The sequence below is a fragment of the Symphalangus syndactylus genome, chromosome 8 (assembly GCF_028878055.3).
Source record: "Symphalangus syndactylus isolate Jambi chromosome 8, NHGRI_mSymSyn1-v2.1_pri, whole genome shotgun sequence".
NCBI classification, from domain to species: Eukaryota; Metazoa; Chordata; class Mammalia; order Primates; family Hylobatidae; genus Symphalangus; species Symphalangus syndactylus.
Window position 1 is genome coordinate 143,431,404 of NC_072430.2, and position 24,382 is coordinate 143,455,785.

At 53.9% G+C, this 24,382-nt stretch overlaps 1 protein-coding gene across 1 annotated transcript in view; it reads left to right on the plus strand.

Annotated features, from left to right (window-relative positions):
- Positions 1 to 4,249, plus strand: part of TWIST2 (twist family bHLH transcription factor 2) — a 62,012-nt gene extending 57,763 nt beyond the window's left edge. Inside the window, exon 2 of the mRNA XM_055287884.2 lies at positions 3,559 to 4,249. The gene's annotated coding sequence lies outside the window, so the exon portion shown is untranslated. The remainder of the gene's footprint in view (positions 1 to 3,558) is intronic.
- Positions 4,250 to 24,382: the final 20,133 nt, after the last annotated feature.

Here is a 24,382-nt window from a genome sequence, read left to right on the forward strand (position 1 = left end):
CAGGGACACACAGACCGACTCATGGACGCACATGCTCACACACACACACGGACCAACTTACACGATGCACATGCTCACACAATTTACACAACTTGCACATGGACACACACTCACACTGGACATTCTTTCATACTCACCCACTCTCACACTAGTGGGCACACTCACAGACACACACATGGTAGTCACCGAGCACCACATCACACGTCCCTCCAGCTTCCACATCCTTCCCCCAGTGCCTGGGGCCTCCCTGGGCCTCCTTCCCTGCGGCAGAATCCTCACGGTGACCCCTCTCCTGGCGGCCGTCTTGGGGAGCCCATGCCTGCCTCTGGGCTGACACCCACCCCTCCCACCACGCTCAGCCCCTCTGCGGGAGGAGGGTCTCATCACGCTGGTTTGCCCCTTGGCTCAGGGGAGCTCTCCAATACTTCTCACTGAACACTCACCTCCAGCAAGCTCTGCAGGTCAACTGGCTATTCTCATGTTAGTGCAACAGGTGTGGGAGTGAGCACTTACACGGGCAGGCCCTGTGGGGGTCAGGAAAGGTCCCAGGGCTCAGGGCCAGGCTTCAGAGATCCCTGCTAGAGCTCAGGTCTCCTGGCAGGGCCGCAACACAGCCTGGGGGCTGCTGCAGGATGGCCTGGGTGTGTGGCAGAAGCGGCCCTGAGGCGTGGTGCGGGGCCCACCTGTGTTCGCCACACCCCCGACCAGGTGCTGATGCCACTGGCGTGTCCCCCGCCCTGTGGGACCCACTGAGGTGCCCCAAGACCTTGGGCTTATGACACCACATCCCTGTGCACCCTGGGTCTCAGACGCTGGCCCCGGCCTCCTCTCAGCACCTTCTCTTTGAGCTTGAGAGGGAGGTGCGGGATTGGGGTCTCCACCCCGGCTTCCTGGAGGACCTGGACTTTCCTCCTGCCTGTTCCTCTGCAGGTGGGAACGAGGCTCTGGGTAGCGCCTGAGCGGGTTCTTTCCCCAAGGTGCTCCCGGGACAGCTGGTTGCAGCCCCGGAGCTGCACCAAGCCTGGCACACCCACAGTTTGATTGGCCCACAAGTGCACTTAGAAGTCACTTGTGTGGCACGAGGGGACCTTGTGGGGCTGGAAGAACTGTGTGTCTTGATCACAGTGTGGGGTGCAAGAAACAACATGCATGATGAAACTGCAGGAAGTACACATACACCACTCTCACACACACACACACAAACGCACACAATACACACACAAACGCACACAATACACACACACAAACACACACAATACACAAAAACACACACAAAAACACACAAACACTGCATATACCCACGTGCACACATAAACACACACCATGCGCCACACAAATATACCACACACTACACACACCCACACTGTACATACACACACATACACACACATACCACACACAAACACACCACACCCCCACTTACAAACACACACCACCCACACCACACACAAACACACATCACACGGCACACAAACATAACACACACTACACACACACCCCACGTTGTACATAACGCACTACATACACAAACACATACCACACAAACACACCACACCCCCACATACACACACAAACTCACGCCACATACACCACACACCATACAAACATACCACACACACACAGACATACCACATACACATACACACAGATAACATATCATACACACTACCCACTACATACCACATATACGTACCCCACACCACACACACATACATACGCCACACTGTACACATATACCCCCCACACACAAAATGCCACAACCCCCCACACAAACACACACCACATACACCATGCACCATACATACCACACACTACACACACACTTCACACTGTACATAGACACCACATACACACACATACCACACACACACAAACACACCACACCCCCACATACACACAAACACAAACCACATGCACCACACACCACACAAACATACCACACACTACACCACACACCACACACAACATACCACACACTACACCACACACACACACAAAACATACCATGTACACTACACACTATATACCACACATACATACCCCACACCACACACACCCACACAAGTAACATGAATAAGCTCTTGGTCCATACTGGTGCCAGATGCCTGGGTGTGATGTGGTGACACCGCTGTATGTGTGGCATATAATGTGGTATATAATATACCATATGGTATGTTGTCTGTGTGGATATGTGTGTGGTATGTCTGTGCAGTGTGTGGGGTGTGTGTAGTATGCAGTGTGTTTGTGGTGTGTGTGTGTATGTGGGGATGTGGTGTGTGTGTGTGGTATGTGTTTGTGTATGAGGTGTGTATGTACAGTGTGGTGTGTGGTGTAGTGTGCGGTATGTCTGTGTGGTGTGTGGTGTATGTGATGTGTTTGTGTGTGGGAGGGGTGTCATGTGTTTGTGTGGTGTGTGGTGTATGTAGTGTGTTTGTGTGTGTATGTGGCAGTGGGGTGTGTTTGTGTGTGGGGTATGTGTATGTGGTGTGTATGTAGTGTGGGGTGTGTGTAGTGTGTGGTACGTGTGGTGTGTGTTTGTGTGTATATGTGGGGGTGGGTGTGTTTGTGTGTGTGGTATGTGTATATGGTGTGTGTGTAGTGTGGGGGGTGTGGGGTGTGTAGTATGTGTGGTGTGTGTTTGTGTGTATGTGGGGGTGGGGTGTGTTTGTGTGTGTGGTATGTGCATGTGGTGTGTATGTAGTGTGGGGTGTGTGTAGTGTGTAGTATATGTGGTGTGTGTGTGTGTATGTGGGGGTGGGGTGTGTTTGTGTGTGTGGTATGTGTATGTGGTGTGTGTGTAGTGTGGGGTGTGTGTAGTGTGTAGTATGTGTGGTGTGTGTGTGTATGTGGGGGTGGGGTGTGTTTGTGTGTGTGGTATGTGCATGTGGTGTGTGTGTAGTGTGGGGTGTGTGTAGTGTGTAGTATGTGTGGTGTGTGTATGTGGGGGTGGGTGTGTTTGTGGATGTGGTATGTGTGGAAACTGGGTGAAAGGCACGTGGGACATCTCTGTGTTGTTTTTGCAACTTCCTGTGAATCTGTAATTGTTTTGAAAGCACACATTTTAAAGCAAGAATCAGCCGTTGACAGCTCCCCCCAGCGGCTGACCCACTTCTCTGCGTCCTCCTCGCTGAAACACAGCCCTCTGCTGCCCGAAACCCCGCAGCTCCCTCGGGCCTGCACTGAGCCTCTCTTGTCCCCAGGCAGCCTGTTGTGAGGGGCTCACCCACAGCCAGACAGCATTCACGGCTGCGCTGAGCACGGGCCAGGGGCAGGCCCCGGGGTGGTGAGTGTGAGAAAGGGCACTCACTCGGGGGTGGGAAAGGGTGCTCTGGGCTTGGCCTGGCCTGGGGGGCAGGGGTTGCGGAAGCCTGGGCTGGCCCCGTGGCAGTCACCTGTCCAGTGTCTTTTGGGAGGAACGTGAGTAGAACAGAGCCAGCTCTCTCAGGGCCTGCCTGCACCACGTCCCGTCCCACCCAGCGTTGGGACAGTCTCAGGACGATCCTGCAGGAAGCTGAGAGAGGCGGCCGTAGCTCACCGTCCCCCTTCCTTATCTTCCAGGCTGTCCGTCGCGTCGGCGGCGCAAATGGAGTTGGGATGCATTCGAGTCTGTAACTTCTGAAACCTGAACAACCTCAGGAGGCCCCCACCTCTGCCCTCCACCAGCGTCGAGAGAAGGGACAGCAGTGACATCGGACAGAAGACCCGGGCTCCCGTCCTCCCCCAGGACGGTCCCCACATAGGAAGGGCACTCCCAGCCCTCTTGCTGGTGACATTGTCATGGTCATCTTGTCTGTTTGGATTTTTCTTCTGGGTCTTATGTTTGGGGGGAGGTTTATTCTTTCTGAAAATGTCTAGATTCAGGAACACATTTATGAGGATTTGGATTTTGAATTTGTATTTCCCTCTAAGTGCCTTTTTTAATGTCTATTTTTTTAATAAAACAGAAATGCATTCTTGTACGATTCTGTTGAAACTGGACCAAGGCTCTCAGAAGAGGACCCTGAGTTCCTTCCCCTCCCCTGAGCCTCTGCATGATTGTTCCAAGTCAGCCTGGAATTCTTATTTTCATGCCGCTATTCTTTTTCTTTCTCCATGATTGCTCGGCTAGCCATTTTTAAAAAATATTCTTTGTTCAGTGTATATGTTGCTTGTTTGTTTTATTTATTGAGATATTTTTACAAGCTAAGTGACTGCAGTGTGGCTGTGTATCCTGCTCCCCACCCAGGAAAAATAAAGACGTCCGCGCAGCCATGGTCTCCCCATCTCTGTTCTCATCTCTACTTCGCAGCTCAGGGCTCTGCCTGAGAGAGTCAGAACCGGTTGCAAGAATCACTATTACTTCACTTTAAAAGGCACAAGAGAGGATGTGAGACATTTTATGCTGTGCATATTTGTAGAAATTTCTAGAAACTACCAACTCTAACATGGTTGCCAGTGTGAACAGACCCAGGCCTGGGAGAGCAGAGGGGGCCTCAGCCCTTTCCCAGTGCCTAGTCCTCTGCTGCTCCCCAGCAGCCTCAGCACAAGAGACCATTGCTGTCACACCCACGCCCCGCTCTTGATACAGAAGCGTGTCCATCCTGTGTGCCGCCCCTGCTGTCCAAAGTCAGGGCCAGCCTTCCCTGCTGCTCACCCTGGGTGGTATTCCCTGCTCTCCCAAGCATGGCATTCATTTGTGCCACCACCTCCCTGCTTCTCTGAACGAGTCACCGTCTACTCCACGTGCATCTGTGCCGTGTTGACCATGAGCGCAGCAGGCAGCTGGCTAAGAATGGAGCACCTGGGTGTGCGGGTTAGGTTGGCATCCTGTCCAGAAATCCCACAAGGACCATGATCTGCCATCAAGGAGAGTCAGCCCGGGTCTGGTGCAGGCGGGCACCTCTGCATGAGGGCAAGGGCTCCATGCCCTGCCCGCTGCCTCCTTATCATGCCAGCACCCATGGGCACTGGGGGCTGGGTGTTGCTTGTGGACCCCAGGGTGGAGGCTTCCAGCTCTGGAGACTGTGGGTCACCAGGTCACTATGCTGAGCCACCAAAGGCATGTCTCCTGGGGGGCACCGGGTACCGGGGTCTGCTGGGTGGAGCTGCCCACCAAGCAGTGGACACACAGAGCCCACCCAGCTCCTAGACAGAGCTTCTGGAAGTAAGGGTCACTGGCAGGATGGTGGTGGCCTGTGAGCCTCATTTCCCACTCCTACCCTGTCCCCAGGTCCACCACGGCAAGCACAGGAGCTCTGGAAACGCCAGCATGGCCTCAGCTTCCATCTGGCTCCTGTTGGTGACCTTGGTGCAGCACTGGCTTCCGCTGGGGCTGGCATCACTGGGAGGGGTCTTGAGCGCCTGTCTAGGTGACAGATCCCTGAAGCACAAGCCCCAGAACCCACTGCATGCAACAAGCACACAGACATACACACACACACATGCCCAGATCGCACATGCACACACCACACACATACACATGCACACACCACACACATGCATGCACACACCACACACACACACGCCCACACTACACACACACACACAGACATGCAGGCACACACACACCACACACACAATGTGTGTGCACACACTTGGCACACTTCAAACACACGCACATGTACCCATGCCACATGAATGTATGCACATACACACAACCAGCATACACATGCACACGTATGCACACACGAGACTCTGGGGAGATAGAATGGGGCAGCTGTGGTCCCAGCAGCGAGAGGCCCTGCCCTTCCCGGTACTGTCTGGCATGCTCTGCAGAGGCCTGCGGAGGCCGCGAAGACTGTGAAGGCCACGGTGCCCTCCCTCCTGACGTGAGTCAAATAGAAATAATCCCGAGTCATGTAATGCAAAGCTGATGGACGGTGGGGCCAGAGGAGCCTCTTGCTTGGTTTCCAAGTTGAAAACTTCATTCTTCCTCTGCCGGGTGCCCTCAGTCTGGTTTCCTGCTGAGCAACAGCCGCTTGTCACCTTTGTGGGGGACCCAGCCCTGTGAGTGTCCATACCTAAGCCCAAGGCAGAAGGGGTGAGGAATGAGAGGGCCCTGTGCAAATGAGGGGGCACCCTGGCCCCACGTGGGAGGTCAGGGATGGAGTTCAGTAGGGGCCTCAGAGCAGTGACCCAGCTGAGGGGGTCATCCCAGGGCCTCCCTGCGGCGGCCGCATCTCTGGGCATCACTGGCTGCTGCCTGTTCCCAGCCCACCTGCTGCACACTCTGGTGGGCATATCAGGGTGTCTCCCTCCCCCAGCCCTGGCCTCTCCTGGGGTCTCTTCTGGGGCTTTTGTCTCCAACTCTGGGCATCCAAGGAGCGGGTCACCAACACCTTAGGCTACGTGGAAATACGCGGCTGTGAATACGGGCTCACTTCCTGTTTTCACCCCCGCACTCACATTCCTGGAAGAGATGCCGAGAGATGCTGGCTTCCGGAACACGCGTGTGTGTGTCTATGGCTCCATACGCATGCTGGCGCGCATGAATTTGTATGTGTGCGATGCATGTCTATAGACGCAGGTACGTGCTCTCCGGTAACCTGCTGCTGGCTCCTCCTCCCCAGGCACGTCGTGGGGCCACTTCCCTGTGCTGGCTCCTGCTCCGGGGTCTCACAGCTTCTGTGGGGTCAACCAGAGCCCTCTGCAGTCATGGCCCTGAGAACAGACCTGTGTGAGCTGGTGTGCACATGTTTTCAGGGTCAGATGACTGGTGAGTCCGCAGAACAGGAGACTGTTCAGAGCCCCAGGGGCTGTCTAAAGGCAAACCTACCCCAAACCCGCCTCACTTCCACCCGTGTTCAAGGGCAGCCTGACAGAGTCCCCAGCTGTCAGGTGACCAGGTCAGCCTGAGGTGCCTGGGTGCAGACGTGGGGTGAGGGGACCTGGAGGGGGCAGCAGTGCTGCCGGGACCCCTGCACCCAGCCAGGCACTGACATCGCAGACCATCCTTGAGGGAGGGCCGCTGGCCAGGCAGGTGGGTGCCTTGAGTCTGAATTTCCCCTCAGGGCGAGACATGCTGGGGGCGGGGGCTCCTCTGCAGGTCCGCAGTCTCAGGTCTGAAACAGCCTTGGGCCTGTGCAATGGCCAAGACCAACACATCTTGATGGAAGAAGTCTCACTCTTTGATTTTGAAAGCGACTGCAGACAGAGGTGGGGCTTCCAGGTTGTAGCTGATGGAACACAGGCCCCATGGGAGCCAGGAGTCATGGAGCAGCAAAGAGGCAACGGGAACTCAGCCCGAGGTCAGCCATCTCCCTGCAGCCCCAGTGCCATCTGCAGGATGCTGCGTGGCTCTGAGCGACATAGTTTGAAGGGTTGCTGGCAGCCCTGAGCACCCCAGAAGAGGAGGTGGGGGCCCTCAAAGGAGACCAGACAGCCTCTGGTTAAGGCAGAGCGGGGATAGGCTGTCCGGAAGAGTGCGACCTGGGTGGGCAGAGTGGGTCCTGGGGAGAGGCGGTATCTTCTATGTGGCTACAGAGGTCGGGTGCAGCCTGTGTTATCCTGCGCCTGCAGGGCCATGAAAACGGCTGTCAGTCACAGAAACGGTGCCATCGGAGGCTCTTTGAACACCTCACTGTGTGTGGCATGGGTCTGCCTGCGGGCCGCCACACGTAGGGGCCAACATGTACAGAGGCACTCTGCTCCACAGATGCCTTCAACCCACAGGCTAAGATGCCATGTCGTCTGGGGCCAGGGCCATCTGAAAGAGGGGGCACCCAGAGCAGTCACCGCATGCAGAGGAAGAGTACGGGCATGTGGCCTACCCCTGTGTACCGTCCCTGCATCCTGCTTCTCTGTAGGCAGGGTCATCCACACTCTGTCTCCCGCTTAAGCCCTTTGGCTTGGGGCGAGACAGGTCTAACCCTCCATCCACGGAGCACCGCCTCACTGCCCACACAGGACGGGAACCATCTGAGCTGCAAAGGCCAGAGCAAGCGAAGGCCCGGAGAGCGCAGTGATGACAGCCCTCATGGGATTGAATGTGGGCACCTCATAAACCATAGTGCAGAGGTCCGTTCTGACCCCGGCCCGCAGGAAGACTCAAAGCGTCCTTTCCCTTAAGGAAGCCGACAGCTGCCTGGGAGGGTCAGGGCTCTTTAGAAACAGCCAGGCCCTTTGCCTGCTCATGGCCACACCGGTTTGCACCCTGGTGGACTTGACTTTCCCCCTCCAAGCCCCAGTCTCCCTGAGATGAAGCCCCCAATATCTACTTCTGGGCCTGCTTGTTGCCAACTGCCAGTTCTGTCCTCCTGAATAAAGACTCTCATCCTGAGCTGGGCTGGGCTTGGGGCTGCCTTTTTCCTGCCGCCCCATCCAAGGCTGAGTGGACTCGCCCATCCTCCACACATATTTCCAGCAGGTCTCATCACTCGCTGACTCAGTGACTCAGGAAACAGGCCCGACTGCTGAAAGAAAGTGGGGAGGGCATGAGTGGGAGCCAGAGGAGGGGAGAGGGATGGGAGAGGCGCTGGGGTGCATTGGCCGGGAAGGATGACCAGGCCATGCCCGGGTTCCGGGGGTCTAGGGATGAAGCGTGGGAGGGAGCAGGGAGGGCAGGAAGCTGTCCGGCAGCTCTGCATTGCAGGATGCGTGTTTAGGTGTGACTGGTTACACATGCATGATTATCAGTGTTTCCCCCTGAAATCCTCCAAAAGATATGTTTACGTCTGAACCCCTGGAACCTGTGAATGGACCCTACTTGGAAAAAGTCTTTGCAGATGTAATTAAGTTAAGGATCTGGAGATGAGACCATCTGGATTTGGGGTGGCTCCTAAATCAAGGATGGCCTTACAAGAGAGGGGCAGTGGGAGATTTCAGAGAACACTGGGAGATGATAGAGGCAGAGATGGGAGTGATGTGTCCACAAGCCGAGGAACGCTGGAGAGCAGCCTGGAACAGGTGCTCCCTCGGAGCCTCCAGAAGGAACGAGCCCCACCCACACCTCGATTCAAATTTCTGCCCCCAGAACTCTGGGAGAATCCACTTCTGAAGCTATCAGTTTGTGGTTGTTTGGTGCAGCAGCCACAAGGAACAAATACAGCCCCCAAAAGTGACATCAAAGAAGGAATGACCTGTGAATGCACAGGAGAGAGGGACGGGGGCAGCCTGCAGACAGGAGACCTCGGGAGATTCATGGAAGATGAGTGGGAAAGGGTGGGCAGCCCCTCGGCTGAACCTCGAAAGGGGAAATGCAGCAGGAGGGCCTGAGTTGGGGAGGCTGGACCAGCAGGCTGGTCCCAGAAGGACTGGGGACTGGCAGGTGACAAAACCTCTAATTCTGAGGTACAGCATGGGGCTAAAGCCGCAGGACCGGCTGATGATCTGCAAGAGACATGGGGAGACCCTCTTCCCAGCACAGAGTTGATGACCACTCTCCCCCTCTCCTGCCAGCTGGAGGGGTCCAGTAAGTGTCTGAACCCCAGCACAGCTGTGTGGAGCAGGTGGAAACGGAGGATTCAGGGTGACTCTAGGAGGCTCCCCACTTCTCCCCTTCTCAATGCCAGCTGCTGGAAGCCCAGCCTTGCCTCTCCAGGCAGGAGGCTGGAGAACGCCTCTCAGCTTCCATTATAAATGGACACCCGGGACAGACAGGCCAGAACAAACACACAGAAGAAAGAGCACAGAGGAAGGGGGAGAACCACGTCAGAGGTGCCGCTGGAGAGAAGGTCCCATACCTCCAAGATACAGCGACTGGCGAAAAAGAGAACTGAGAATTCCAGTGATCTCCTGTGAATTAGGAAAACCATTTCTTGAATGGAAATTTTAGTAGCAGTTTTGGAGGATGAAATGAGAGAAATCACACGCAGCAGGGCAAAAAGACAAAGAGAAGAAGAAAAAAAAACAAGATTTGAGCAAGAATCCAGGAAGTCCAACGAGGAGTCCCAGAAAGACAGAACAGAGAAAAACAGGATTCAGAGCTGAGAGGCGTGTGTTTCTGGGTTGAAAGGGCCACGGGAATGTCCTACACCGAGAAGGAAAGAAGGAGGAGGGAGGGAAAGAAGGAGGAGGGAGGGAAAGAAGGAGGAGGGAGGGAAAGAAGGAGGAGGGAGGGAAAGAAGGAGGAGGGAGGGAAAGAAGGAGGAGGGGGGGAAAGAAGGAGGAGGGGGGAAAGAAGGAGGAGGGGGGGAAAGAAGGAGGAGGGAGGGAAAGAAGGAGGAGGGGGGGAAAGAAGGAGGAGGGGGGAAAGAAGGAGGAGGGGGGGAAAGAAGGAGGAGGGAGGGAAAGAAGGAGGAGGGAGGGAAAGAAGGAGGAGGGAGGGAAAGAAGGAGGAGGGGGGAAAGAAGGAGGAGGGAGGGAAAGAAGGAGGAGGGGGGAAAGAAGGAGGAGGGGGGAAAGAAGGAGGAGGGAGGGAAAGAAGGAGGAGGGGGGAAAGAAGGAGGAGGGGGGAAAGAAGGAGGAGGGAGGGAAAGAAGGAGGAGGGAGGGAAAGAAGGAGGAGGGAGGGAAAGAAGGAGGAGGGAGGGAAAGAAGGAGGAGGGAGGGAAAGAAGGAGGAGGGAGGGAAAGAAGGAGAAGGGAGGGAAAGAAGCGCGGCCGGAGTGGCATACGCGGTGCTGATGTCGAAGCGCCAGTTCTAGGATGATCGAGGGGGCTAGTAGTTATCGTCCCTCTCCCCTGCCCAGGTTCTGAGCAATATGGAAAAATAAAACAACAGAGAGGCGGGAGAGGGCTAAGTGTCAACTTTACAATCAGTGGAGGCTCAGCCAAGTTCAAGACCATCTGTGGGAACCCAGTGGGCCTGCCCTGGGGTACCCAAGCCTGCTACCTTGCCCACCCACCCGGGCTCTGGGACTAGAAGGAAGGTGGGGTGGGCTGCAGGAACCCGTGATTCTTTCTGAATCTCCAGGGACATCACTGCTCCACGGTGGAACAGAGAGAGCCATGCGGGGAGACAGACTACAGGAGACCCCATTGTGAAAACAGGAGTGGGGAGAAACCGGGCCCCCGGCCTCAGCAAAGCCTTGTCCATTGGAACCACATTGGACGGCCCCACAGCAGTGCTGGGACAGTGGGGTGATGCCTTCCACCCCCGGTGTGTGGACCCAGGTGCCCTGTCAGTTGTGAGTGCAGAGTAAAGACATCAGCAGCAGCCCCAGACCTCCCCACCAGGGCGTGGCAGAACACCAGGCCCACGCCCAGATTCCACGGTTTGAGGGAAGTTTGGCCAGAGCTATGTGCGAGGTGCGGCAGAGCGTGGGGTGCTCACAGCCGGGGTGGCAGCAGGCGGTGGGCTGCCACTGGGGAGGCACGGTCACTGGAGCCCAAGACACTCTGTGGAGGCTCCTGAGGGCTGTGCATGACAGGGAAGGACAGAGCCAGGGTAGAAACTGTGGCTTGCTGTCCTCCCCGCCCACCGGTCCCCTTCCACAGGCCCCCACTTACCCTCGACCAGAGGGCAGGGAGCCCACAGATGCAGCAGGTGGGCACAGAGCAGGGATCTCCCGGGCAAATGGGAGAAGGTCAGCTCCCTTCCCCGCTGGCCGGGCTCAACAAGCTCCCCAAAAACTAGGGCGAAAACCAGCAGATCTGGGGAGCAAAGCATCCCACCTAGACAGCAACATCCCAAGCGGGGTTCCAGAGTGGCCTCGGGCAAACCAGCCCAGGGCTGGGCGCGTCACCAAAGAAATGTCTGCGAGGAAAGCAATGGCGCTGAGAGACCCCGGGTGTTTTTTGTGGTCTTTTTTTTTTTTTTTTTTTTAAGCAAAGTTTGGGGCTGAATTAGTGAAAAGTTCATAAAAAGCCACACACGCACCAAAAAAAAAGAAAAAGAAAAACAGGAAACAAACAATGATTAACTTGAAGAAAAACGAAAAGTTTGAAAAGGAAAGAAGTGAGATTACAGTGCAGTATGTGATTTTGTTTTGTGAACTGTGATTGCATCACACAGCTATAACTACGGAAACAGTAAAACAGATTCAACTATTAATTAAGACTTAATTTTGAGAGGCACACGAGGAGCAGAAACAGGTGGGAAGGTGGATGTTAAAGAGCTGAGTCCTCGGCTCCTGGTACAGAAAGACAGAAGATCCCGTCTAGAACTGAAGAATTCATAAAGAACATTCTAAGCATGTTATCATCATTATTATTATTAGTATCATTATTTGAGATGGAGTCTCGCTTTGTCACCCAGGCTGGACTGCAATGGCGCAATCTGGGCTTACTGTAGCCTCTGCCTCCCGGGTTCAAGAGATTATCCTGCCTCAGCCTCCAAAGTAGCTGGGATTACAGGCACCCACCACCACGTCTGGCTGATTTTTTGTATTTTTAAGTAGAGACGGGGTTTCGCCATGTTGGCCAGGCAGGTCTTGAACTCCTGATCTCAGGTGATCCACCCGCCTTGGCCTCCCAAAGTGCTGGGATTGCAGGCGTGAGCCACCATTGCCCACCTCAGCCTAAGCATGTTATTTTAAAATGTGGAGATAAATACCAGAAGAAATGGATAAAAACACTGAAAGAGCCCTCCCAACGCTCGGGCTCTGGGATGTGAAAGGGAGGGAGAAAAGAGCTATTTTCCATTTTAAGCTTGTTAGTATTTTAGGATAGATAGATAATAGGTAGACAGATAATAGGTAGGTTGGTAGATAGATAGATAGATAGATAGATGATAGATATAGATAGATGATAGATAGATGACAGATAGATGATAGATGATAGATAGGTGATAGATAGATAGATAGATGATAGATAGATAGATAGATAGATAGATAGATAGATAGATAGATAGAGATAGATTCATCTGAGATTAAAAGCTTAAACTTAAAAATTACACCATAGTGAACAGGGAACACTTCTACGCTGCTGGTGGGAATGTAAATTCATACAACCACTATGGAGAACAGTGTGCAGATTCCTTAAAGAACTAAAAGTAGAACTACCATCTGATCCAGCAATCCCACATCCCACTACCATATCTACCCAGAGGAAAAGAAGTCATTATACCAAAAAAATACTTACACATGCATGTTTACAGCAGCATAATTCACAATTGCAAACTCGTGGAGTCAACCCAAATGCCCGTCAATCAACGAGTGGATAAAAAGCTCTGAGATATATATATGATGGAATACTATGCAGCAATAACAAGGAATGAATCAACAGCATTTGCAGTGACCTGGATGAGATTGGAGACTATTATTCTAAGTGAGGTAACTCAGGAATGGAAAAACCGAACACAGTATGTTCTCACTGATATGTGGGGGCTAAGCTATGAGGACTCAAAGGCATAAGAATGATACAATGGACTTTGGGGATTTTGGGGGAAGAATGGGGGGCGAGGGATTAGAAGACTACAAATGTGGTGCAGTGTACACTGCTTGGGTGATGGGTGCACCAAGATCTCACAAATCACCACTAAAGAACTTACTCCTGTAACCAGATACCACCAGTACCCCAATAATTTATGGAAAATAATTACACCACGGCAGAGAGATTTTAATGGTCGTTGTGTGGTAATAAAGAGGCCCATGTCTGCACACACATTTCAGGCTTTATCAGTTTTCCAACGGTGCCCTTCTAGGGTTCAGTCGCGTCTCCCGGGACAAGCTCCCAGCGCCACGTCCCCTTGGTGCTGAGTCGCAGTTGTGTCGTTGGATCCACCGGTCGGGAGAGACTGCCCTTAGGCGTGCCCGAGAAGATGGGAGGAGCCACCAGGAGTCAGGGGCAGGGACGTCTGAGTGGGGACGACGCAGTAAGTGGCCGGTCCATTGGTGACTATGTCTATGCCACAGTCACCTTTGCTTTCTCACACACTCGTTGGGCAGAGAGGGCTAAGCCCATAAAAAAGCAAGTAACAGGGACTCTCTCCCTTGTCCCCATTTCACAGAGAAGCACACAGATGTCTGGAGAGGTGAGCTGCCTTGCTTGGGAGTAGGGGGGCTGTGATTCCAGCAGGGCCTGCCTGACTTCCAAGGCTCCAGAGCTCGGAGCCTCATGCCACTTCCTCCCCTGTCTGTGGGCACAGGCATGACGTCCTGTGAAAAGCCTGGAAAGTAAAGTGGATCTGTCTTAAATGCACTGAGAGAGGGTCTAATTTAAAATATGTCTTCAATGCATTTTAATCAAGTATTTCTCTTGCAGTGAGAATGATCATACCTCAGTCTGAGAGTTTCTTCAAATTGTGTTATCTTAGAATACTCACCTGTGTATGCCTCCCTTGACCAAATGAGATAGCTCCTTAATGGACATTAAAACTGTGCTCTGAAAAGCTTGTTGAAAATATGGACAGAGGCACGTAACATGTGGGTCACTGGAAGCATTTTCCAAAAGGCACAACCTACATCCCTGTGGGTCTCCAGGACCGATAAAGCCAGGAGCCCCATTCCAGCAGGACATGCATCACAGAAGACACCAAATAAGACATTTATATAGCAGGTCCGGCCTTTCATCTAGCAACAACTGGGACGGCATTAGGCAGCCCATGCTCCCACAGTGGCATCAGTCCTTATGAAAGAAATAGGACCTGCTGGATTAACTCCTCCCAAACTGAGCATGCCCAGCAAGCATTCATACTGGAGGACTCTCCACCAGAAACACTGGGGCCAAGGATTTATATTTCAACGGAGAGACCCACCTTCCCATCTTTTTGACTTAGCCTGTGGCAGCATGTACCTTCAACCTGCGTTTTAATGACTCACCATCTGTACCACTCCATCTGCTTCAATATCCCCTTTGTTGACATCATCTCCACCTTGGACGTGGTGCTGGAGAAGCAGAAACACTGTGACTCTCTCCTCCCCGATCTGAAGGGGAGCTGGGAGGGCTGGGCCTGCATTCTTGAGGGGCTCGGGGGAGTCTTGGCTCCGTAAGCTACCAGCTGTCCAAGCTTCACAAGCAATGGGGTGGAGATGCCCAGGAAATGTGCAGAGGGAAGAGTGCCCTGGGCTCTCTGAGGGGAGAACGCCCTGTGCTCTCTGCTCCCCTTCCCCACCTGGGGGCGGTGGATTCTGCCTTTGCTGGCTCAGTGCGTGGACTTACATGGCGAGGCCTCAGGGCTGGTGGAGAGACAAAGGTGGAGAAGTTGGGACAGGGTGGGGACTGAAAGTGGCTGGGAGTCATCTGCGGAGGAGAAGGAAGGACGGGACAGAAGCAAAGTGGGAGGCGGAAGGAAGTGCAGGAGTGCTAGGGGCTGGGGTATCTCTGGATTCAAGGCTGAGAGTGAGGGGAGCAGTTTGGGGGGAGTCATAGCAAGCAATGTGGAGAGTGGCCAGGGAGAGAGAAATGTTAAGATGTTTGCTGTGCGTTCGGAGTACACCTTCCTCCCACAAGCCTCTTGGGACTTCAGTAAAGATTTGAATTATTGGGGCTGCTCTGCCTATGGAGTAGCTATTCTTTTATTCCTTTACTTTCTTAATAAACTTGTTTTCACTTAAAAAAAGATTTGAATTATTTTGGCATTAGATGGTGTGATGATTAATTTTATAGTCAGCTTGGCTGGACCATGGTGCTAAGATAGTTCATCAAACATTACTCTGGATGCACCTGTAAAGGTGTTTCTAGATGAGATTAGCCTTCGAGTAAAGCAGGTGGCCCTCGTCAAAGGGAGTGGGCCTCACCCAATCGGTTGAAGGCCTGAATAGAACAAAGAGATTGACCAGCCTTGAGCAAGAAGGAATTCGGCCCCCAGACTGCCTTAGGCCTCGAACTGTGACGTGAGCTCCTTCCCAGGTCTCCAGCCTGCCGGCCCACCCTGCAGAGTTTGAATTTGCCAGTGTCAGCCAGTTCCTTAAAATCCCTCTCTTCTGATGTGCACACCTTGAGTGGCTCTGCTGCTCTGGAGAACACGAACTAGCACAGTTAGTGTCTCCATGAAGATGTAAATCCTGTATTAGAGGGGCCCCTGGAAGGGACAGGCAGGTGCTAAGCTGAAGGCACCCACAAGGGGACACGATTGACGTCTATCCTGGGGCCTGGGAGGCACACAGGGGAGCCACGATCTGGGCTGGGACCAAGGGAAGGCGGCTTGGGGATCTGTAACCCACACAGAAAACAACGAGATAAGAATAAAAGCAATAAATGAGGCACAAGAAGAAAAAGACGAAGGCTCTTATAATAAGAAAAATACAAACACCCAGTAATAAAATATCCACCTCCTGAGATGGGCCTCAGCTCCTGCCTGCCCTCACCTTGGCCTCCGTCTTGATGATGCATGGGGCTCACAGCACCTTCCTCCAGGATGAGCTGGGGCAAGGCACAAATACGCTCTGCATGGGTCCAGCACCAAGGAAGTGCCCAGACGTGGGCGCAGTTGCTGCTGGCCATGGAAGGGGTGGCCCGACCACCTCCCCGTCTCCACTTGTCTTCTGCCTCCATAAGCCATGGGGATCGGCTGGGTGTCTGGCAGAAGCCATCAGGTCTGTAATGGGCTGAAGTGTGTCCTCCTGAAAGTCACACATTGAAGTCCTGATCACCAGTGCTTTAGGCTTTATCCAAAGAGGCTTTATCTAAAGGAGGCTTTATCTGGAGGCTTTATCTGAAGGAGGCTTTATCTGGAGAGAGGGTCTCCACAGAGGTCGCTGATTTAAAATGAGGTCATTAGAGAGGGCACTGATCCAATAGGGCCGATGTCGTCATAAAGAGGAGATGTGGGGACAGAGGCAGACACAATTAGAGGGAAGGGGAGGTGAAGGACACAGGCAGAGCCAGCACCTGCACACCCAGGAGAGAGGCCTGGGACAGAACCCCCCAAACAGCCTGGGAAGGACCCAGCCCTGCCCACACCGTGATCTCGGGCTTCAGCCCCCACCGCTGGGACAAGATCCTTTTCTGTGGCCTGAGCCCCCAGCCCTTGGGGCCTCTTTGCAGCAGCTCCAAGACACGGATACAAAGCTGTCACACTCCCTGGCCACGCCTGCCTTGAGAATCACATGAACAGTATAGAAAATGATACAGAGACCAGGGGTGCAAGGCACCGTGGGGCCTGTTTGACATCCTGAGATTGCAAACGCCTTAGGTAGAGTGACAGTTCCTGTCACCTGTGCCCGGGTCAGACTTCCCTGGCTGGAGGAAGGACGGGAAGGTGCCAGCAATGAATGAAGACAGTAGTGATGCCATGAGGCCAATGATGGCGATCATTTGAAAACCAGACAGAAATGTTGTGTCCCATCCTCCCTGCCGGCACTCGGCATAGAGTAAAATCACGCACAGGTACAGAGGAGGGCAGCCCCAGACAGCCACCTCCTCCTGCCACCTGCTTCCCTCCCTACCTGCCTGCAGGAGAAGCGGGGGGCAAGGCCACACACCCTCACTTTGAGCACATCCTCTGTGGAGACTTGGAGCTAGAGAGACAAGAGGGTCCCTGGCTAATGGCAGATGATACCCTAGAGAGGGGCCGTCTTCCAGGGATGCTGTGTCCAGCCCAGACCACTGTCTGATTGGTGATGTCCCTCTAAAAAGCATAATGTGGCTGGGCACGATGATGCATATCTGTAATCCCAGCACTTTGGGAGGCCGAGGAGAGCAGGTGGCTTGAGTTCAGGAGTTTGAGACCAGCCTGGGCAACAGGGCAAAACCCCATTTCTACAAACACACACACACACACACACACACACACATTAGCCAAGTGTGGTGGTGCATGCCTGTAGTCTCAGCTACTCAGGAGGCTGAGGTGAGAGGACTGCTCAAGCCTGGGAGGTCGAGGCTGCAGTGAGCTGAGATGGTGCCATTGCACTCCAGCCTGGGTGACAGAGCAAGACCCTGTCTCAAAAATAGGCACAAATATTTTAAGTTGAGCTTCAACTTCAAAATCCTCTCTTAGGGGTAGAATGCCATCACCCCCCTCTTCCCCCGCCCCCACCTGCAGACTCCCAACTTCACAAGTCTTCTGGGAGGTTCTCTGCTGTTTGGGAGTTTTCAGTGGCAGATGAAACTAACAATTTGACCCCCTCCCACTGTATCTAATGCAGCTCTGAAGGACCTCTAGCCTTTCTGAGTGACTCCCTGGGCCCGTCAGCTCATCTAAATATACTAAACTCACGGCTTCAAAATCAAGGCTAAATTTCAGAGGGCCAAAGGTCTGATTGCAGGGCCATGGAAACTCACCGATTCCCAACAGGCTGTGTTTAATGCAATCTGCGGGGTGGTGGACGGAGGGGCCCCTGCTTTAATTTTGAGTCTGCTACCTCCAGGCCCAACACATCTTCAGGTATTTTTACTCTCAAAAATGTTTCCAACTGGAATGCAGTAAATTGGGACCATCTCCTTGGGCAAAAATGAGATCGAAAGGCATTTAGGAATCACTTTCAAAATCCCAAGATCTGAGGAGGAAGAAGGAGTTGAGACTTTAAAGGTTGAAATCTCGGCTGTTCTAGAAGCGCGTGCTGTGCAAAGCGTGCCTCTGACGTCACCCCTGCCCTTCCTCGAGCGTGAGCTGCACGTGTGGACGCTGATTCTTCTCTGCCAGAGCAGCTCCAGGGACGCCCTGGAGCCTTCTGAGTTTGCTGGGAAGGAGGTGGAGTGTTGGCGTCCCCTGCTCTCTCTTTGAACTGGGTGCTGGGAAGGAGGTGGAGTGTCGGCGTCCCCAGCTCTCTCTCTGAACTGGGTGCTGGGAAGGAGGTGCAGTGTCGGCGTCCCCAGCCCTCTGTCTGAACTGGGTGCTGGATGTAGCTTGCTTCCTGTTTCATGGTCTCGGTCCTGTTCTGGGGTCCTGGTCCTGTTCCGTGGTCCTGGTCTTCTACCTAAAGTGTTCTATGCTAAAAGCTTTCCAAGCATAGATCCATAGAAATCGAGGCTCACAACAGTGCCCCAGGCGGACTTGGGCCAGGACACTCTTTCAGAGAGGGTTTTTGGCTGTTTAACCCATCAATAGGTAAAAAAGGAAAAAAAAAGGAGAGAAGTAGGTATTTAGGAGAAGGGGTTAGGGCTTAGCACCCAGCATCACCCCCACTGTTTCAGCCGCCTCCCCTTGAAGGGTTCAGTTCCAAATGGCAATTTTACTGCAGAGGAAACAAGCTGGGGAAGGGAATGTGGACTTGACCTCGGTCACACAGCAAGATAACAGCAGAAACCAGCAAAGATCCAGGGCCATCCAAAGCCAGGTCCCTGCTCCAAGGGAAGAACAAGGAGAACCCAGAGCCTGCCTAAGATGGGAGGCCCAGGAAACCACAGCCCTTTGCAAACCCCCAATGCCTGCTATTCAAACACACCTTCTGGGCTCTCCATCATGCCCAACCTGGGACAAGAGAATCGGCTCATCCCAGAAGGATACTTGGCACAGCCACGCAACCCCTGTCCTGCCTCTGCGACAGCAGCCACTGCAAGCATGGACGGGAACCAGTTTGGCAGCTCCTCACTGGCTCTAGGTACCTGCAGCGTTGCACACGGTTGGCAAAGGGTCGGAGCCAGCTGCCTTTCCCTTGCTTCCTGCCATTTTGGCATTGGCAGCTGTCCACGTGCTTTGTCCAAGTGTTTGGGTCTTTTCCCAGCATCACTGTGGAGCCTGCAGAATCCACTGGGACAGGCTGCAGGTGGGACCCGGAGAGCGAGAGGCAGACGGCCTCTGCGTAGCCGCCCTGGGAGAGGTAGATGGGGAACTCCGTGCAGAGCCTGTGCCTGGGCTCCTGTTCTCAGGGCAGGAGGACCAGCCGACCCGTGGAGAGGGGAGCTGTCTTTGCTTCCATCTGGGCTATGACAGCCAAGGCCAGGAAGGTGTCTGCGCCTGGGACCTGAGAGCCTCGGGTGTTTGGCCCTTGGGGTTTGCATTCCAGGGCTTACGGCGAGAAGCCGGGGAGCTGAGATTCAAACCCAGCCAGTGCTGGTGAGGACGGGCATGGAGGGGAGGCAAGGCGAGCTCTCCATGCTGACTCCAGAGCAAAGCCTTCCCTTTGAGCGTGGCTGAAACATTTGCTGCACTCCAAGCCATTGAGCAGTGGGGCTGAGAGAAATGGGGACGGTTTGGGTTCTGTTTTTGCTGAGTGTCGTCTCTCCTTCGGTTGTCCCACAGCTGAGGTTCACAGCACGTGTCATGCTGTGTTCCTGGAAGAAGCAGAAAGCCACTGTTGGAAATGTAATTTGGGTCTCAGCTTCCTCAGCTATAAAATAGGGATTAGAAACCTCAATTCTACCTTTCCTGTGCGTTTTTATGACAATGAGTAAGATAATCTACATGAAAACATTTCGTACAGGAGCTGATGATTGATTTTGAATAAAATAATCAGATTATGTGCAACATGATTTGACACAGATTCTTGCCCCTCTACTTCCCAGGCCCCTCAGTGGCGCCCACCTTCGTTTTAGCCCCGTGTGTGGGGGAACGGCCCAGCAAATCTTTGCAGAGCCTCCTGGGACCCGAGTGCCAGCTGAGGCTGGGGCCTGCGGAGGACAGGGCCTTCTACGTAGAAGAAAGTCTGAAGGAGGAAGGGAAATGGCCCCATGCTCCTCCGAGGTGCACAGAAGACGCTTTGCGGAGCTGAACAAGCAGTGAATAAAATAACCAATGGATTCCACAGTCAATGAGCAAAATATCCTACACAAACCTTATTTGCACTATGCACATAAGGCACAATCTGCCTGCCCTCACCACGTACTTCACTCAGCCTCGGGGTGACAGCTTGGAATGAACAGATGACATCACACCACTGCCCTGGTAACACAATGCTGAGGGCTTTTTGTGTGTTTGTTTTTAGCCGTTTGATTAATTGTGAGGCATTGGGACTAGTGCATATAGGATGAGCTTGGGCCCACCCTCCTCAGGAGCTGGGCCAAACGGCCCTCCCCGATGTCTCCCAAGGACCTGACCACTGTACCCTGAACTTTCCCCCTTCACACATACCTATTCCCACCCATTCAGTAAAGACATTCAAGGAAAATGTTTTCTCTGCACATACCCCAACTCCCAAACGTTCTTTCATTTCTGTTTCAAAACAGTGAGCATGCTGTTAGCAGAAGCTTAGCTAAGCCACTGCACTCCATCCTCAGGTCTCCAGTGAGGGAAAGTCAGGTTTCAGGTGGGGAGGAGAAAGGGCACACACAGTCTCCCCTGCCTCCCAGGCCCTCAGCCGCCCCCACCTTCCTGTGGCCGCTTGTTTGGGGAACAGCCCAGCTAACCTTCGCAGAGCCTCCTGGGCGCCAGGTGAGGCTGAGGCAGGACTCGCAGAAGACAAGGCCCTCCACACAGATGAAAGTCTGAACCAGGAGTGGGATGGCAGAGTGCTCCTTGCAGGTGCTCAGAAGGGGCTTTCACAGAGGAATATCTGTCTCTCGGACTTTCCGGGAGCGGGGTCCAGCTAAGCTCAAGGCCAAGGAACTTCACAGAACAAAACTGCCCCGACCCTGCACTCAGGAAGGATCAAGGCCTTGTGCCGGGGGCCACAGTGTGGGGCGTCTCAGCCCTGGCTGGACTTGGGGGAGGTGACAGGGGCTGTGAAAGGGCAGCCACATGTCCTGTCGTTTCCCAGGCTCTGCATGGCTGGGCATGGAGGGTGGCCAGAGGCTGCCGCCTTGTGTAGGTAGGAGCCAGGGGTGGGGCACAGAGGAGGGTGAGACTGCTTGAGGTGGGAAATGGAGGAGCAGGTGATCACCAAGAGGGGACGTGAAGAGGAGGGGGAGCAGACCAGTCTGGCTGCGGCAAGGGGAGGCGATGGTGCCAGCCTCTGTGAGCCACCAGGCGGGTGAGGCCTCTAGGTGAAGTGTTCAGGAGGCATTTGGAAGTTTGGATGTGGCCTTGGGTGGATGTCCTGTGGGAAGGGAGGTGCATTCGAGGAGCTGGGGCAAGGTTTCCAGGCAGGTACTCTGGAGCAAGGGCTGCAGTGGCATGGCCACCTAGGCGGCAGGATGCCAGAGGAGAGGGAGGTGCAGAGTGACCTGGGAGACTCACTGCGTGAAGCCAACATGGAGGGTGGGAGCAGGTGGCCTGAGTTGAGACGCAGGCAGCACCTGGCAGGTGTGGTCAGTGGTGAGGGAGTGTAGAGTCCCAGGCTCTGTGTGGGGTACAGGATAGGGGGCAGCTGCAGGGGAGGAGAGGAGACAGATGCAGAGCTCTGTAACCCCAAGGAGAGCAGAGGGGCCTCTGCAAAGTCCAGAGGGTACAGGAGAGATGGCAGCTATAGGGGACAGCTGGTGGCCTGGAAGCAGGAGGGTGTGGGATGACCTCTCGTGCTGGCAGAGCTGGTGGATGGGGTGCAGCAGGAGGCTAAGTTGCACAAGGTAGGAAGCCTGGCGGGAGGGCCCGTCTCTGGTGGGGGGCCTGCAGGCCCACGGGGCTGGAAGCAACAGGTTAACCCGGTTGTGCTGCTAAGTTCCCACTTGGGAACATCTGAGCAGAACGTTCTCCACGTCACAGAGGGCACTGCTAGCTGAACACATGCCTCTTCCTGGGGTCCCATGGTGTTTAAAGCCTCGGGTTTCTAAGGGAGTCCTGCAGCAAGTGCTTCATGGACAGTGCACAGAGATGTCCAATGCAGTCTCCATGGCCCCCATCACCTGGGAAGGCCTTCAGGGGAGGTGAGAATAGCTCTGGGTTGGGGAAGAAAAAAGAAGAGGGCTCAGCCAGCGTGAACCCTGGGATTCTAGCTGGGGCCGGCTGCCTTTCTTCAGGGTGGCCTTCTGCAGAGCTGCCAGGGCAGCATGGGGAGCCCCTGGGAATGTGGAGGGAGCAGGGCACCCAAGGGCTCTCGGTCCCTGCTGCATCACTGAGCGGCTGGATCAAACTTCTCCTGAAGGTCTCTGAACCTGTGGCCTCTCCACCGAGGTGAGTGCACCATCCTTATTGCTTACCTCCATTTGGGCTGGATCTCCTGTCTGTTTTCAACACAAAAAGTTCCAACTGACAGGGTGCTCAAAACTGCCACCAAAAATAGAGATTACATCACTGTTGCTAAAAACAGTCGTGTGTGCAGAATTTCAAGAGGGAGAATACGGAAGCCTTTCTTGATATATTGGCACCCCATCAACCCACATCCAAACAGTAGTATGTCCAATGACACTGAAGAAAACAGGAACTGCTGCCAGGCGTGCCATCCTGGGAGTCTCGGCGAACATGGCGACCAAGGGCTCACCTTGACCCCTGCCAGGTGTGGGCGGCCTCTGCACAGCCCGTTCTCACTGCTGGAAATAGAGCAAACGAAGAGTTTTCTGATTTGACAAAACACAGCACAACAAAACCATAACAGAAACAACAGCAAATAGCCCGAGTTTTCCTCCACGTCCCCATCTGTAAGGAAGCGACTGTGGAAACCAAATAGAACCAGCAGGGCCATTGGGGAAAGTAATGGGCTGATAAACAAGCAGAAAGGACCACCCAGGTGTTAGCTGTCATGCGGGGGGGCTATGTGGGTACTCCATGTTTTCGATGTCCAGAGATGACAAGTTCCAGAAAGGTACTGGAAGCTGAGCCCAGCCCCTGCTCCTCAAGCTGGAGTGTCCTGGCCTACATCCTGCATGTCAGCGTGGCTGGACTGGCAGGTGGGAGGGCGCTGATTTCTGATGGACACGCCAGAGATAAGGCCCTCGAGACCTGTGCCCATGCCCTTCTTGTCCCGTGGGTGCCACTGCCACCACAATGCCCTCAACAGAACCCTAAACAAGGTGTGCCCAATGAGCAGCATGCGGAAGCCCCAGAGGAGGTACTGGTCTAGAACCCGGATCCCCACACCCTCACATCAGAGCAGAGCACTCAAGCTTCCCACAAGGGTGGGGTAGGTCTTTATTCAGCACACAGCAGAGGGTTTTTTCTCATCTGTGTTTTTTTCTTTGGAAACAGACTTTCCACACAGGATGTGACTTCTTTACTGCTTAGTCTTGCTTCTTTAAAACTTGTTACTTCTTTAGTTTTCTTCTGATTTTGAAAACACATCATTTTGATGCCAAGATTAACAAATGTGGCTCTTTATCATGTTGGAATTGACCCAACAATTCACAGATTTAAAAAAAAATAAGACAAAGCGAATCACGTTGGAAAAAGTTGCACATTCTTTTCGTCACATGGTCCTGCTGACCCCACAGGCCCAGTTCCTCCCACTGCCCATTCTTGGGAGTCGTAAGAATTAATAAAAAACAAAACCAAAGCTCCCTGCCTTCATTTTTATGTCCTTTGTGCTGACAGTGTCTTCCTGCCACAGCCCTTCTGTGTAAACAGCCAAATCTCTGTCCCTCCCCGTTGGCTGATTGGAGCAGGGTGAACGCTAGACCAGACGACAGCCAACCGCTAAGCTGCCAAGGGCTGTGGCATGGGTGGCCTGGATCAAAAAGATGAGCCAGCCAAGCGGAGTCCTCCTGGGGACTGGGAAACACAGAGGCTGAGCTCACTGACTGCAAGAGCGGAGACCAGGAGGATACCTATCTGGATTCAGCAGCAGGGGCGGGGGAGGCTGCAGCGTGTGAGCCCTGAGCAAGCTGGGGAGATGAGGGACCAGGACCTGTGAGGACGGAGAGGGAGCAGGCTGGCAGAGGAGCCATGGAGGAAGCAAA